The 15,073-nt window shown below is 47.0% G+C and overlaps 1 protein-coding gene across 2 annotated transcripts in view; it reads right to left on the bottom strand.

Moving 5' to 3' along the window:
• PAG1 (phosphoprotein membrane anchor with glycosphingolipid microdomains 1) overlaps window positions 1-15,073 on the bottom strand; it is a 120,369-nt gene that overhangs the window by 77,774 nt on the left and 27,522 nt on the right. The window contains exon 1 of one of the 2 annotated variants that reach the window (XM_066378828.1): window positions 6,352-6,536. The exons of the other annotated variant lie outside the window; for it this stretch is intronic. The gene's annotated coding sequence lies outside the window, so the exon portion shown is untranslated. Of the gene's footprint in view, window positions 1-6,351; window positions 6,537-15,073 lie in introns of those variants that run through there. 2 annotated transcript variants of the gene reach the window in all.

The following is a 15,073-nucleotide window of genomic DNA, read 5'->3' as shown; positions in this document are numbered from 1 at the left end:
AGTTGGTCTGTCTGAAAAGGGGCAGAGGAAACAGCGGGATGAAGCTTGATCGAGCGCTGAAATCCCTTCCTCCTGGGAGCATAGCAAATGTACTTTGTCAGGGCTCCTGAGCTTCCCCTTTGGCCTCAGAACATCGACTGCTGGGTCTTACGAAACCTTTTCCCGTGGTGCCCGTGCCACAGACTCAACACTGCTCGGACTTCTGTCAGACAGGATCTTAGCTTTATGAATAAATAAAACTATGCTCTAGGGAAACATTGATTTAAGAGGGAAAATCGATACCCATCTAGCACGTGATAGACTTGGGTTTTAAGGCTATTTACCACCAAAGGACAATGTAATACTAGGTGCAAACCCATACGTTTTGCTTTTTAATAAAAGTGGAGTGAGGGTGCATGACGTCGGCAGGCCAGTGCTTGTTCTCAGTTGATCAGGGCTCCCCTGACCCATTAAAGTAGTTGGTAGACACTTCAAAAGAGGGATGAAAAAGGAAAAGAGAAAAATGGGATGGCTTGACCGGCGGGGGGCAGAATCTTGGTAATTTGTGAATATAAACTGTGAGCATCATTTATTCTCTAGTGAGTGAGAAGTTTTCCCTAACAAAATTTTTGAAAGTATGTGTGTTTGTAGAAAACTTTACAAGGCTAGTATCAACCAAGATGTTGACAATAGTTCTCTTTTGGTAATGGCCTCATGGGGAAGCTTTTCTCCTTGCTTGGGAGTTTTGTATTTTCCAATGTTCTGCAGGGAATATGTATATTGCTTTTACAACCCAGAAAACACACATACAAATAAATGAGGAAAGGATAGCAAAAAAAGAAAAAAAAAAAGATAAAGATTCATTAGACTAATTGTAGTGTTTCTGTTGACTACTGGCTTAGAGACAGCTTACGTCATAACACTCGTTTATATTAACTCTTTCTTGCTACTCTTGGATGTTTGTTCAGGGCACAAGCAGGCTGCTACTAACTTTTACTGATAAAAACAAAACCAAAAAAACTAATACCTTATGCTGGAATTAATGAATGCTGGCTAAAGTCACTGTAGGTGTGCATCACCTTGTAACCTGCACCTGTTTTTACTGGGCAGACAGTTGTCAGAAGTCCTGGCCGGCTCAGGGTAACCTCTGATGACAAAGCCACGCCAGAAAGCCACACCTCTGCTTGCTTTCTCATTCAGAACTGGCTGGAATCAAGAATGAATCCCATTCTTTTTCTCTGGTTCCTCCAAGATTGCGGCCCGTTGCTAACTGTGTCAACAGTGGCCTCTCAGGAAACACCCACATGTTGATCTGGATAGGGGCTCACATCTCACCAGATAGTTCCTGATGCTGCCTGTTCTCCTTCAGTGCTGGACTTTATGAAAAGTGTCAAGAACAACTCTGGAAATTTGAACCACACTTCCAGGACACTGGCACATTAGGAGCCTGAACATGGGTGGGGGTAAATATAAATTTGAACCCTCAAAATAAAAACAACTACTGTCATGATTGAAGTTGGTGAGGCTATCGGCCAAATCTGTTTTCAAGGAAATGATTCACAACGACAAGCTCCCAAAGCCTGTACCACCGTGCGAGCACTGATGTTGGCAGAAAAGCCACCGCTGGTTTCTGTGGCTCTGCTTCAGTGCACGGATACTAAACCAAAACAGAAAGCAGGGCGTTATTGTTGAGGAAAAGGCTTATATTATATATATCAGAGAAAAGCACAGCCTGAGATTACTTTTCACAAATGCTGCCCTGTTCTTCATTACAGTTCTGGAGACATGTTCATTTAGAGAAACTGGAGCACCTACGGCGTGTTACTGCATGCAAGGCATTTATTTGGTGTTGTTGATGCAAAAATAGCAAGATCTGAATCTTACACTCCAGCTCGGCATGTGGAGGAGGGTCAGACACTCAAGTAGGTTGTTCGATGCAAGGACACAACTGAAAAATCGTGGGAGCCCAGCCAGATGGAGGGGAGTCAGAGAGTGTTCTCAGGACAGTGGCAACAGGCGAATCTTGAAGGATGCACTGGAACAGATAAGAAAAAAGGGGGCAGGTGCATTCTGGGAAGTGAGAGCAGGCAGCACATGCAAAGAATGGGAAGTGTTGGGAACCCCCAGTGAAGTACGGTACTGGTGAAACACAGACTGCAAAGCGGGAGGCGGGGCGCAGGAGGCAGGGTGCTGGGGGGGGCCAGGTCGAGGAGGTCCACAACCAGGTGTGTAGATCTCTTTCAAGGTTCCAAGTGCCCACAGAAGACACTGAGCGAGAAATCATGTTGTAGGCTTGTTGCCTAGTTTGGACCCATTGGCTGGAAGAGAGCTGTGTTTATATTAGTTCACATTAGCAATAGTTGGGCGCAGAGCTGAGGGGGGCCCAGTTACCCAGTGATGATGGGAGGTGAAGACAGGAAGGGCGCAGGGATGTCTCCAATCAACAGCCTTGGGCTGGCAGGGGATACGTGACTTCAAGCGCCAGTCACTGTTCCCAGAACACGGACATACTATCTCCAACCCGGACTCTGCTGTGGGCTGGACGCAGAGGGTGACGCACGGTCAGGATGGACGCCAGTCACTGTTCCCAGAACACGGACATACTATCTCCAACCCGCACTCTGCTGTGGGCTGGACGCAGAGGGTGACGCACGGTCAGGATGGAGACTTCCGGCCTGAGCTACGGGGTCAGCAGCGATGCCTTTGATTGAGAGACTGATTCTAGGAGAAGGAACCAGAGGTATAGTGAGGACGAGTGCGGGGGGGGAGGGAAGACAGTTTCACTGTGTATATCTTCAGTGTGGGAGCTGCTGGGGAGACAAATGAAGACAACCAAAATGTCTGGGGCTCGGGAATTTGGCAGACAGAGCACACTAAAAATCCAGGTTCAATTAAAAAAACAAAAAAGGCAGAAAAATGTCCTCAGTAAAATTTAAGCAGTTAGCCACATATGGGGAGGGGGGGAGCAAAAGAAAAAAAAAAGCACAGAATACAATGCTTCCAGAAATTTCAGAGGACAGAGATTCCACTACAGAAACATCTGAGACCTGTTCTAAAGTATGTGGACTGGTAATTCTGAAAGAGCTTCACATTTCAGCTAGTGGAAACGGAAGCGCATTGGAAAGCACAGTATTTAATCTCTGAATCAAGATTCCTGCCAAATGCTGGGAGCTCAGAGGAAGGTGTTTCTGGAGTGCGGATCAGCAGAGCTCTCAGTGCACTGGTTTCCTAGCAGCTTCACTGACAGAGGGCAGGCTGTGTTCCAGGACCCGCGGTCTGATTCAGCGAGGCCTTCAAGGGACTCCAAAAGGACCCCGTACTAGCTGCCCGCACTCCAAAAGAGGAAGAGGGCTGCTCTGCTGTGAGGAAGACCTTCTCACGTGGAAGGAAAGATGTAATTAGAAGACAGTGGCCTATTTTATAAGCTTCCTTCTGGGAAGAGGCGGAAACAAGTCAGGTCCGATGCACCCCTTCCTGTTCCGCCCACAAAGGAATCGAATAATGATGGATAATGGAGAGGGAGTGGTCCGGTCACAGGGCTGGAGGCCTGTAAGTCTTCTGAACAGGTGGGCACAGCGCTTTAAAGTCTAGGATTCATTATGAAGATTAATAACAGTGTAAGTAAACTCATGGCTAAAATCAAATGCAGAATATGTCTTTGTGTTAACTTGTTCATTTAGATTGGATGACTTTTCTGGATTTGGTTTTGTTCAACGATGATCCAAGATGATTGAGGAATTTTGATATAACTTGACTATCAGCACTAAACTAGATCACTAACATCACTGACAACAGTACAAAGGGGCCTCGTACATTTTTTGTTGGCAGTAGAGTGGTGAGCACTGTTTGGAATGGGAAATTGAGGCTCTCCGATCATCACCTCCATCTGGAAGGTGAGAAAGGAGTTTGAGAGAGGGAGGTATGTTGCCGGATTTCACACGGGTGTGAATTACAAGGCAGAGACAGTGCCCATCACCGACCGCAGGGAAAACTGGGGTGCGGGACGCAGGCCCGCCGGCGTCTCAGCCTCTGGGGCAGAAGACGCACAGCGCTTAATTCAATGTTGGACAATACCTGGAGGTTTTTCTCTTTCAAAGCTGTGTGTCAGCCGTCCTACAGCTCAGAGTTCCCAAATAAACTACCGGCATCTGTACAAAGGTGAGCCAAGAGCAAGCCTTTTTCATGGGCGAGAATGCAGACCGAAGCAGACAAACGAACACCTTGCAGTCCCCTGTCCCCGGCCCTGAAGTGTGCGCAGCTGCAGAAAGAGGAGAACACCTCGTGTTTTTTGGAAGGGAGACAACAGGAAGCAATTTCGAAACCGAGCTAGACTGACTCTGCCGTCGCTGGGGGTGATATACTTCAGTGAGTATCTCTTCACTTACTTATTAAAGTTCTGAGCAATAAAGGAAGTAGCCAACAGTTATTTAGTTAACGTTTCGTACTTTCATACTATTCAAGAGTAAATGTTGCAAAGCCAGCTAGAACTTGCTCTTCAAATAGCCGCAGACTAGATACCATCCCAGATCTCATACACTCGGGAAAGTTGAAATGATGGCACAAATCACGTGGGCTCTCACAGGTTATTATGTCCGTGCCTTGTTCTTGCTCATTGAGTCATTCCACCTCTTTCTCACAGACCTGGAACTGTGGGTTAACACACCGGAATGTGGGCCCACCGAGCTGTGCAAGGTATATGGACAAAAACAAAAACAGGTGCGTGCCATGAGGGGAAGACAGCCTCATCAGAATAAGGACGACCCAGACCCAAAGTGCAGGAAGCTGTGTGATGACCGCTATAAGAACTGTTATCATAGATCAAGCCATGTTATTTTGTGTCTTCATCTTAAAGCAGGCTCTATTTTTCTTAGCAAGGTCTCCCAGGCTTAAGATAAAGCCGTATCACTTACGGAGATCACTTCCTCCAAGAGGATGTGAGAGTCAAGTCTGAGAAGCACAGTTTCAGACCGACAATGCTGCTTTTGTAGCCTCTGGATCTAAGGAGGCCTCTTAAAACACGCTAAGCAGAAGTAAAAACATGGGAGTAACTAGGCTGAATAGTCTTGGAAAAATATGTCTGCTGGGGGGGCGGGTCAACAATACATTTTGTTTATTTTTCAGGTAAAGTGTAAAATGGGGGGAGGGGAGACCTATTTCTAAGGAAGAAAGGAAGAGTAAAGAAATGCTAGACAGAAAGACCGAAGGGAAACAGTAAAGCTGGCAAGCAAGGTGATGCTCCCGCCCTGACCTGACACATCACACTCTCCAGGGGCTGGGGAGACCAGAGCTCCCAATGATTAGAGACTCTATAACCTTCGTACAGAATCAGGATGGTTAATTCTCTTCGTATAGAATCACAAAATTCCTGGAGCCTCGTCAATGGTCTGTGAACCAACCGTTGAAAAACACTGGGCTAAACAACTAATATAGAAATGAATATCTAAGAAAGCCACCTGTTTTAAATTGGAAACCCTGTGTACTGTGCTTATGAAGGGGAAGTGGATCCCAGTAGCTGGTAGATGGATGGGTCCTCCAAATTGTCCCAGCCTGGTCCTCAACCACTCACACCCTCTCAATCTTTTCACTTTGAGCTCAGTGAAGAAATGAACAGCAAAGACCAGTCTAAAGTACAGAGCACTGGCATTTGGGGCTGAATATTCTTTATTTGAGGGGCTAGCATTCCTTGACTTCCCCCCGTCCTGGCTGTGACAACCAAAAATACCCCCAGACTTTGACAAATGTCCCCTAAAGTGTAAAACCACTTCCCAGTTGAGAATCACTGGTCTATAATGAATGATGACTTGTTGAAACATAATATTTATATCTTGACTTTCACAGTATGGAAAAAGACAGCAATCTGGATGGGGACTATCAGAAAGGGCACAGGGGAGAAGGGACATGTATTGAGCACCTGCTGTATGCTTGGCCCTGTGATGTCAATCATCCTACTTAACACCCAGACCTCCTCTCGGACCTACTGAACCACAATCTACATTTTAACAGGCACACCAAATTTGCGGAAGAACTGGGCTTTCGTTTGAACCAAGTTGGCTCAACCTGCATGTTGCCAGAAGCCACAGGCACCTGATGAGAAGGTGCTACTGAACAGATCTGTGAGATCAGGACTTCCCTAGGGCTCTGCCTCCCACCCTCCACTTCAAACTGCTTGTTTCGGTTTCTTGTTTTCCCTCCCGTGGCCTTATGCCCTGGCTGGTCCCCCCGGCAGCCTTATGAGACAGCTGCTGGGCTGCTCACTTCACTCACTGACCACCGCTGCCCCTCTGCACCTTGCCCATCTTCCCACCCTGTCTGCTGGCAAACGGCAGCCCTGCTTCCCAATACCCCTCCATCCACACCGTCTTCTGCTCTCACTTGCCTTCCAGGCGGCGCCCAATGCCCTTGATCCAGCCTGCACAGTCCCGGGCGTATGTAGACCTACGGCAAGGCTCTGACACAAAAGGCATTTTAAAAGGTCTAGCTTCCTGCTGTAATAATCACTCAGGGTTTTGCATCTTCTTTAACAGAAGCAGGCTGCATCCCTCTTTAGAGTTAATTTTATAAAGCAGAGAAAACAACAAACAACTATACACCACACTACAGAATGGAGGGTGAGGTGGAGCCCGAGTAACGCAGGGTGTGCTTCAATGGCAGCTTTATTCCTAATAAACAGAGCATGACATTTCCATTAACCCAGATACAAGCTCCTGCACAAACAGTTGCACATGACTTAATATGATTACTAAAAATCACCTGCTACGAGTCTCACTAATGGCAGACCCCTCAGATCCCGCATACACCCTCGTATGCGGAATGCTCATGAGAATCCTGTGCCACCTGGACTGCTGGATGCTGGTTCTACAGATGGGGAAGCCGAGGCTTGCAGAGGTTAAGTGAACACAGCCAGTGGGTGGTGAACCCAAGCATTCCCGACTCTACACTCGCCTCACTCATACACACGGTTTTGCATAGCACGCAGCTGTCATTTGAGAGTGTGGCTGCTGTATAGCCCTCTCTGCATCTCTGCACCCCTAGTCACTCACAGTGGCCAGTAAATATTACCTGCGCCTACTTGAATCAAGAGTGTATAAATCAACAGTCTCTAATCCCATTATTGGCAAATATTTGATACAGACGCCTTGGTTAGATGCGATCATTTTCTAGAACCGTGATAAGTCTTTTCGCTGTTTCTCAGCTGGAAGAAATCAATGAACTGAGCCAATCCGGCAGCACTCTGCTAGACGGAGATATGGTGACAACAAAAACCTGCTCATCGCCACGGATACCTGAATGCAATCTCCGGTGCTGGGGCGGGGGTGACACGGCCTCCAGCAACAGAATCAGTTCAGCTGTTGGGAGAAGATGCTGGCAGGGATGACACACCTGGTCCCTTCCTTCGCCGAGGCTGTGAGCCCTCTGGTCAGTTCAGCATGTGTACAGGAGAAAGAACACTGAACCCAAACCTTCCTGTGTGAGTTCATTACCATGGAATTTGAACATAGCAGCTTCCTTCTGCACATCACTAAACCACCTACGAGTCAGAGGTAACAATGACCCTGCCTCCTCTGCTTCCCAAGGACTAGATGGGCCCAAGGCCCTCGGGCAGGAAGAGCTGACATTAATGAAACTGTGTCCAGACATGCAACATACAGCAACACAAAACCCGGCCAGGACGCTGCACTGTGCTAACTGGGACTAGGCAGGGGGGGCTGATAATATTTCTTTTGAAGTTCATGAGGCCCAAACAAACAAAACATCATCAACAACAACAAAAGCAGCAGCCTCAGAAACTGACCCTCCCATTCCCTAGCTCCCGTTGATTACACAGAAATGGAAACCTTTTGTTTATAAAAATAGAAAAGACAGGGGAATCTTTTCAGTTTCTCAGGTCTTAAAAGGAACAAAAACTGTTAGAAAATAAATCTCCTAAGGCTGAATACATAACCTTTCTATTTTAATATGTGCTACACCTGGATGAGTATTTACCCTCCCATATGTATCACTGCCTCAGTATCTTGATGACAGTGATCGTGAGGAACTAGGAGAGCTAGGATCACAGTGGGCAGGTTTCCTGAGACCTCCCCATCTCTCTGAAAGCCAGATGATGGTCGCCTCACAGCGCAGCGCTGACGCGGGTCTAGGCTCAGAGCTGTCGCACAGCAAGCCCAACACGTGCTCTGGGCCCGGCAGCCTTGGCAGCTCTGCGTGCTGCTGGAAAGCAAACCCCGGGCCCCACCCCAGACCCGATAAATCAGAACCTGCAATTTAGCAGGATGTCCAGGCAATCTGCATGCACGTCAGGGGCTGAGCAGCAAGACCAGAATGCCATCTTGTTCAACGACATCGTTTGCGAAAGAGACCCAGCAAGGCCGAGTGACCCGTGAACAGTCCCAGATCCTGAACTGGGCCTCCTACCTTACCACCCAAGGTCCCGCCACCCCATGCTCCTTCAGGAGCATTGCTGCTTGGAGCACCCTTCTGTGGGTCAACAAGTCAGTCATCACAGAGTGCCAGGAACACCGGTTGTTGTGTTTGCCAGAGGCATTATCCTTTCAGCACTATGAACACACGTACAAGACGTGGGAAGCAGACCTAGAAAACCCTCTCACGGCAGCGGGCCTGCGCACTGCCCTCCGCAAGAGCTGGGAGACCACGTGGCATGCCTGCACTGGACTCCGTGCTTCCTGGCGGAAAGCTGCGTCCCGCATGCTTGCACATCTCAGGTTCAGGGCTGCGGCCGCGGCTGCTGCTGCCGCTCACCTGCTGTCCCTGCTGTCTCCTTTGCTGAATGCTCCTACGTCCTGGCTCACACAGGCTCCGACCCTGAAGGATATGTACTCCAAGGAGAAGAAAAAACAACACTACTTGAAAACTCCTCAACATTCTTTGGGCTGCTTGCTGTTGCTATATGCAGGCTCGCCCTTGCATCTCTGAAACCAGCCCCCTCCACACTGTCCCTGTCTGGCTGTATCACAGACTTCCTATAACAGGTTTGCAGCCTGGACTTTCTACGTTGGGGGATTTTATTGTGGGTTTCCCCCTTAGAAAACCACAAAAAGAGGTTAATAAAGAACGTTTGAAAATTTTCGAATTCCATCACTTTGCACCACTAATATTTTCCAAAAGGCTGGGAAGGGACGGATGTGCTCTTTAGTCAGACCTGTGCTGGGCAGACATCTGTTCTGACTCACAACTGAATGCCAACCGGCATCCTGCCAACATATGGTGACTTTCTAGAAAAATATTAATTTCTCCAGGTCTAAAAAGATGGGCTATATATTTTTTCCACAACTGTTTAAAGTTTTTTTTCCTTAATATTTAGAAATCAGAAAAGAATGTGTTGGCTATATTTTTAAAAGTAGTATGATAAAGAAGGCATTTTTTTTTTTTAACAGAGACAGAGAGAGAGAAAGAGAGTCAGAGAGAGGGATAGGTAGGGACAGATAGACAGAAACAGAGAGAAATGAGAAGCATCAATCATCAGTTTTTCGTTGCGACACCTTAGTTGTTCATTGATTGCTTTCTCATATGTGCCTTGACCATGGGCCTTCAGTAGACCAAGTAACCCCTTGCTCGAGCCAGTAACCTTGGGTCCAAGCTGGTGAGCTTTGCTCAAACCAGATGAGCCCACGCTCAAGCTGGAGACCTTAGGGTCTCGAACCTGGGTCCTCCACATCCCAGTCCGACGCTCTATCCACTGTGCCACTGCCTGGTCAGGCAAGAAGGCATGTTTTAAAAACACAAAAGATTAACCACATCCATGATTCAAGGTTTAGAGTAAAGGTTTCAAGAAATGTGAAAATTTTCCTGAAACCAAAATGTTTAGATTAGTTGGAGACAAAGACAGACTGACCAGTGTTTAGAAGACTGACCGCTTCTAAGTAAACCTCAAGTGAGACACTAAAGCAGACAAGCAACAGAGACAAGGGTGCAGGCTTGCATTAGAAGTGTACTCCTCTCTCAAGGCGACGTCCTCCCTCAGAGAGCATCACCCCGTCGTCTGGGTATGAAGCGTCCCCAGAAAAGACAGGAAAGATGAAGGAAAAAAGTACCAAGAGAAGATACCACTGACCTGCACGTGCCAAGAAGCCTATCATGAATCAGTTAAAGTCTTGAGTGTGAGGAAACCTTTGCTGACTCTTTGGGGTTGTGTAGAATCAGTGTATGAAGCACTGGGAACAGGGTCAAGTGTGTGCTAAGTGGAATATAAACTCTATCAGCACTGTCTTCACAATGTTAAATTCTCAAAAACCAGCCACCGTATGAGCCCCTTTCACTGTTGCCCTGTGGATGGGCCACGTGCTTACTGTTTACCACAGTCCTCACCCCTCCCTATTGTCTCCCAGATGCGGTGGCTGAGTGCCGGCTGCTTTTGCTCATCATTGTGGGGCACTGTTGTTGCCCTTAAATTAGACTTAAAGGACAGGGATGTAGTTTTCCCCACCTCTCTACCAAATCCCTGACCCCCTAGAGGGCTTTGGGACCCTCTGACTCACTTTGCTATTCTAGGGCACCCACCTGAGCTTGTGACCCTTGCCCTGAATAATGCTACCCCGACTGTTATCTCTGCCAGGACCTGTCCCCTCTTGTCCCACCTGCCCAATTAGAAGACATTATTAAAGGCTTGTGTAGTCTGTTTGACCACATCAGGGAGAATCTGCTGGGTACTGAAATTTTAGAACAAGTTCTCTGGACAACAGAGCATTGTAGGCCAACGGCGGAATCTTCTGATCTTTGTCTTCATAACTTCAAGGCTTTCCATCATAGAGGTACTACTTCTCAGCCTCCTTTCTGTCGGAGTCCTAATTACCACCATTCTACACTCACACACACACACACACACACACACACACACACACACACACACCCTCAGCAAGGACCTGCAGTGCGTGTGGGGGGCTCTTGTCGGGAGGGAGGAGGAGAGGCAGAGGAAAGGCACAGAGCCAAGGGGGTGTCTGGATGCCTCTCATTCAGTCTCCCTTCCTTCCACACATACCTGTAAAGAGTAAGGGGTAGGGAGGCCAGAAAGGACCACAGAAGTTCCAGCATTTCTGGAACTCCCTGCCCCACTTCCACTTTGCAATTCAGTGGAGAAGTCAGGCCTATGTGACAGGATCAAGGGCGAGGAGGAGGAGGGAAGAGACAGGAGAGAGAAATGTCCCCTGTGTGATCCCCCTGACTTCCTAACCCACTGTCCACTACCCCCCACGTCAGAGACGACGTCTGCAGCTGCTGAAGGAAACAGGAAAGAGAGAGGCATGGGGATTGAGAGGCAGTCAGATCTCCTCCCTCCATCCTCTCGCCACCTCAAAAGTCTTTAGACCTCCTGTCCTGTGCTTACATCTCATCCCAAATTCCTTGGCAAGATGAAGGCAGCTTCCCGCAATGTACTGTGCACCGTCTCCATCCTGAGTCCATGCGAAGGAGCCACTGCCGGGGCTGGAGGGCGTCTCCAGCCAGCCAGGCTCTACCCTGCCCCCTGCTGTATAATGCCACCCACCACTGCCCCGCCACACAGATCACGCCACGTGAATGGAAATAGATCAATGACAACCTTGGAAATCGAAAATACTTCTCCTTATCAGGGCCTTTGTTATAAATGGACTCAGAGAACCTCCTGACATGCAGAAGTAGGAAATCTACTGAGTGTGTGTCTCCCAGTTTCTCTCTTTCAGTGCCAGAGTTTCTGAGTTCATATAACTACTGCCTGTTACTTCTCATGTTCTTGTTTCTTGAGATAAGGTGGCTTCCACCATCAATCTGCTTAATAAAATCAGTTGCAAAAATATTGGAGTCTACTACTACGGATCTTTTAAAAACAAACATCTTAAAAAAGAATTGAGGTCAACCGCGCTTCACTGCACGTGACGGCTGTTCTGCTCTGGTCCTTAGGAGAGTAGGGATGAGAATGAAGGCCTTTTCCAACAAGACCAAAGATCTCCTGACACTTTTTAAGTCAGAAATAGGTAGATGTATTCTGGAAACAGGCAGATATTTGAGTTCAGTGCAGAGACTGCACATCTGAGATGAAACCTCTTAGATGAAAGAGAACATCTAAGGTTAGAGACAGGTTCCCTGAAGCAACGTCTGGAGATGCTCACACGTGGGGAAGGGTCCCCAAAGCATGAGTGGCAGGCCTGTCCTTGCTTATCCTTCTCCTTTTCATCGAAGGAACTTCCCAGGCTCGTTACACTAAGAGACAGGCTGCTCCAGATGACCTTGTAGGTACAGAATAAAAAGGGCAATTGACAAAGAAGAGGGAAAAAAAAGTACAGTGCCGAAATGTTGCTATTTATGAAAGGACACATTGAGGGCTGGGTGCAGGAGAGACAGCGGCCGTCCTCTGTCCTCGCCCCACCAGCCTTCCCTCCCAGAATGACCCCTTCCCCCCCAGGGGCTGACAGCATAGCTCAGGCTCTCTTCTATGGATCTGTTATCGGACAACACCCGATGAGGGGAACACGATTATCACCGCCCATCTGACAGAGGAAAATGAAGTCCAAGAGGTTTGTTATTTGCTGAAGATCACACTGCTGGTGGGGGCAGGGGGCAGACACAGCATCCAACGGTCTGGCCCCGAGCCTGAGCTCCTACCCTCTCAGCCTCTGGTCTATTTCGTACCTTCTGCTCACCTCTCCATTATCCCTCTTCTGTCCTGCAGATGCTCAAGTATGGTCCACAGCAGCATTATAGGCTGAGAAGTTGCTGACCTGGTCTGGTGAAACCCTAGCCAGGTCTCAGCCTTCTCAGACCTTCCCTTTGAAGGAAGATAACATGGACTAGCAGCGAGGTTTGCAGGGAGTGTCCACAAGTAGGTCCCAAACAGCCTTCTGTTCCTGGAATCCGACTCCCCACCATCTTCTGTCAGCACTCTGCAGGTGCCCAGCCTGGAAGGTTCATCACCCTCATGAGATTTTCAGTTATCCTGCAATCCTAATACAATTTTCACAAATAGGCAGCCTCCCATCTACTCTGTGATAAGGAAAAAAACAAACGACTTCTGATTATAATACAGGTTGCAACACCATTATCCTTAGACAATGTTGAATTACTTGGGAGTTCAATATTGGACATAATGTGTTCACTTCTGAATGTCTGCTCTATAATGAAAAAGTGCTAAGTACTACAAACTTTGCCAATTTGAATAACTTACTAATCCTTTCCCTGTGGTAAATTCCTTCCTGTGAAATTCCTTCACTTCCACTTTCTACTAAGTCAACTATTTCAGACTGAGTATCTGAGAATCAGGAGAGACACACAGACTTGAGCCCGTTAGGAGAAACACAGGGCCTTTGAGCTGTAAAACTGAGGACAACTTGACTAACTGGTTAGAGCACCAGATGTAGAAGAAACATTATGTCTTACAATAGAGATGATGCACCAAGAGTCACCTGTGCCCACTGCTCAGTTTCCCCCAGTGGTAACTTCTTGAAACACAATAGCACAACACTAACACCGGGATATCAACAGTGATACAATGAAGATACAAAACGTTTCTGCCCTGGCCGGTTGGCTCAGTGGTAGAGCGTTGGCCTGGTGTGCAGGAGTCCCAGGTTCGATTCCCGGCGCCAGGGCACAAAGGAGAAGCGCCCATCTGCTTCTCCACCCCTCCCTCTCTCCTTCCTCTCTGTCTCTCTCTTCCCCTCCCGCATCCAAGGCTCCATTGGAGCAAAGTTGGCCCGGGCGCTGAGGATGGCTCCATGGCCTCTGCCTCAGGCTCTAGAATAGCCCTGGTTGCAACAGAGCAACACCCCAGATGGCAGAGCATCCTGGTGGGCATGTTGGATGGATCCTGGTCAGGCGCATGCGGGAGTCTATCTGACTGCCTCCCCGTTTCCAACTTCAGAAAAATACAAAAACAAAACAAAAATCCCCAAAATATTTCTGCCAGTGCAAGAACCACTTATGTCTCTTGTGTAGTCACACCCACTTCCCTCTTGCCCCTCCCACCTCCTTGACTCGTCTATTGCTCATCTGGTCTTTGTTTCTATACCTGGTCGTTTTTGAATCATGTTATACAGCATGTTACCATTTAGTATTGGCCTTCTTCATTCAGCACAGTTCCCTGGAGATTCATGCCAGGTGCTGCATGTCCCAGCACCTGTCCTGTTTTATTGCTGAGCAGTAGTCTGTGGTATGGACATACCACAACCTATTTAGCCACTCACCCACCAGAGGACAGCCGAGCTGTTTCCAGGTTTGACAGTTACAACTAAAGTTACTGTAAATATCCATACATATCTTTTTGTGAGAACATCAGCATTAACTTCTCTGGGATAAATACCCAGGAGTGCAAGTTACCAGGTCATAGCATAATTACATATTTAATTTTTTTAAAAATTGCCAAACAATTTTTCAGAGTGGCTATGATGTTTGGCATTTCCACCAGCAAGGTATGAGTGATCTAGTTTTTCTACACCCATACCAGCATTTGGTGTTGTCATTGTTTTTTTTTTAAATTTTAGCCATTTTGATAAGTGTGTAGTGATATTTCAACTTTGTTTTAATTTGCATGTTCCTGATGGCTAATGGTGTTGGACATCTTGTCGTACGTTTATTTGCCATCTGTAATCCCTCTTAGCACAATGTTGATTTCTTCTGTCCATTTTCTAATTGCATTCTTTGTTTTCTTTTATTGTTGAGTTTTACTAGCCCTCTATTAGACACCAGTGGTGTGTAAATATTTTTTTACCCACTCATTAGCTTACCTTTTCACCCTCTTAGCAGGGTCTTTAATGGAGAAAAAACTTAAAATTTTGGTTATGTCCAATATATCAGATTTTTCTTTTATAGATTGTGCTTTTGGTGTCAAGTCTAGGAACTTTCTACCTGCAGATCCTAAAAGATTTGTTCCTTTATTTTCCCCAAGAGTTTTGTCTTATGTTTGACATTTGCATCCATAATCCATTTTGAGTTAGTTTTTGTAAAAGATGTGAGATACATCAACTTTTTTAAGCCCACAGATAATTTCAGCACTACTTTCTGAAAAGCCTAACTTTTCTGAACTAAATTGCTTTTGCATCTTTGTAAAAAAAAAAAAAAAATCAGAACCCCCTGCAGTGATTGGTATGCCACACAATCTATGGTATTGTTACAG

This window comes from Saccopteryx leptura, chromosome 3, assembly GCF_036850995.1.
Source record: "Saccopteryx leptura isolate mSacLep1 chromosome 3, mSacLep1_pri_phased_curated, whole genome shotgun sequence".
In the NCBI taxonomy this organism is placed as follows: domain Eukaryota; kingdom Metazoa; phylum Chordata; class Mammalia; order Chiroptera; family Emballonuridae; genus Saccopteryx; species Saccopteryx leptura.
Note: the sequence above shows the minus strand (reverse complement) of the source record. Positions and strands in the feature narration are given on the sequence as shown.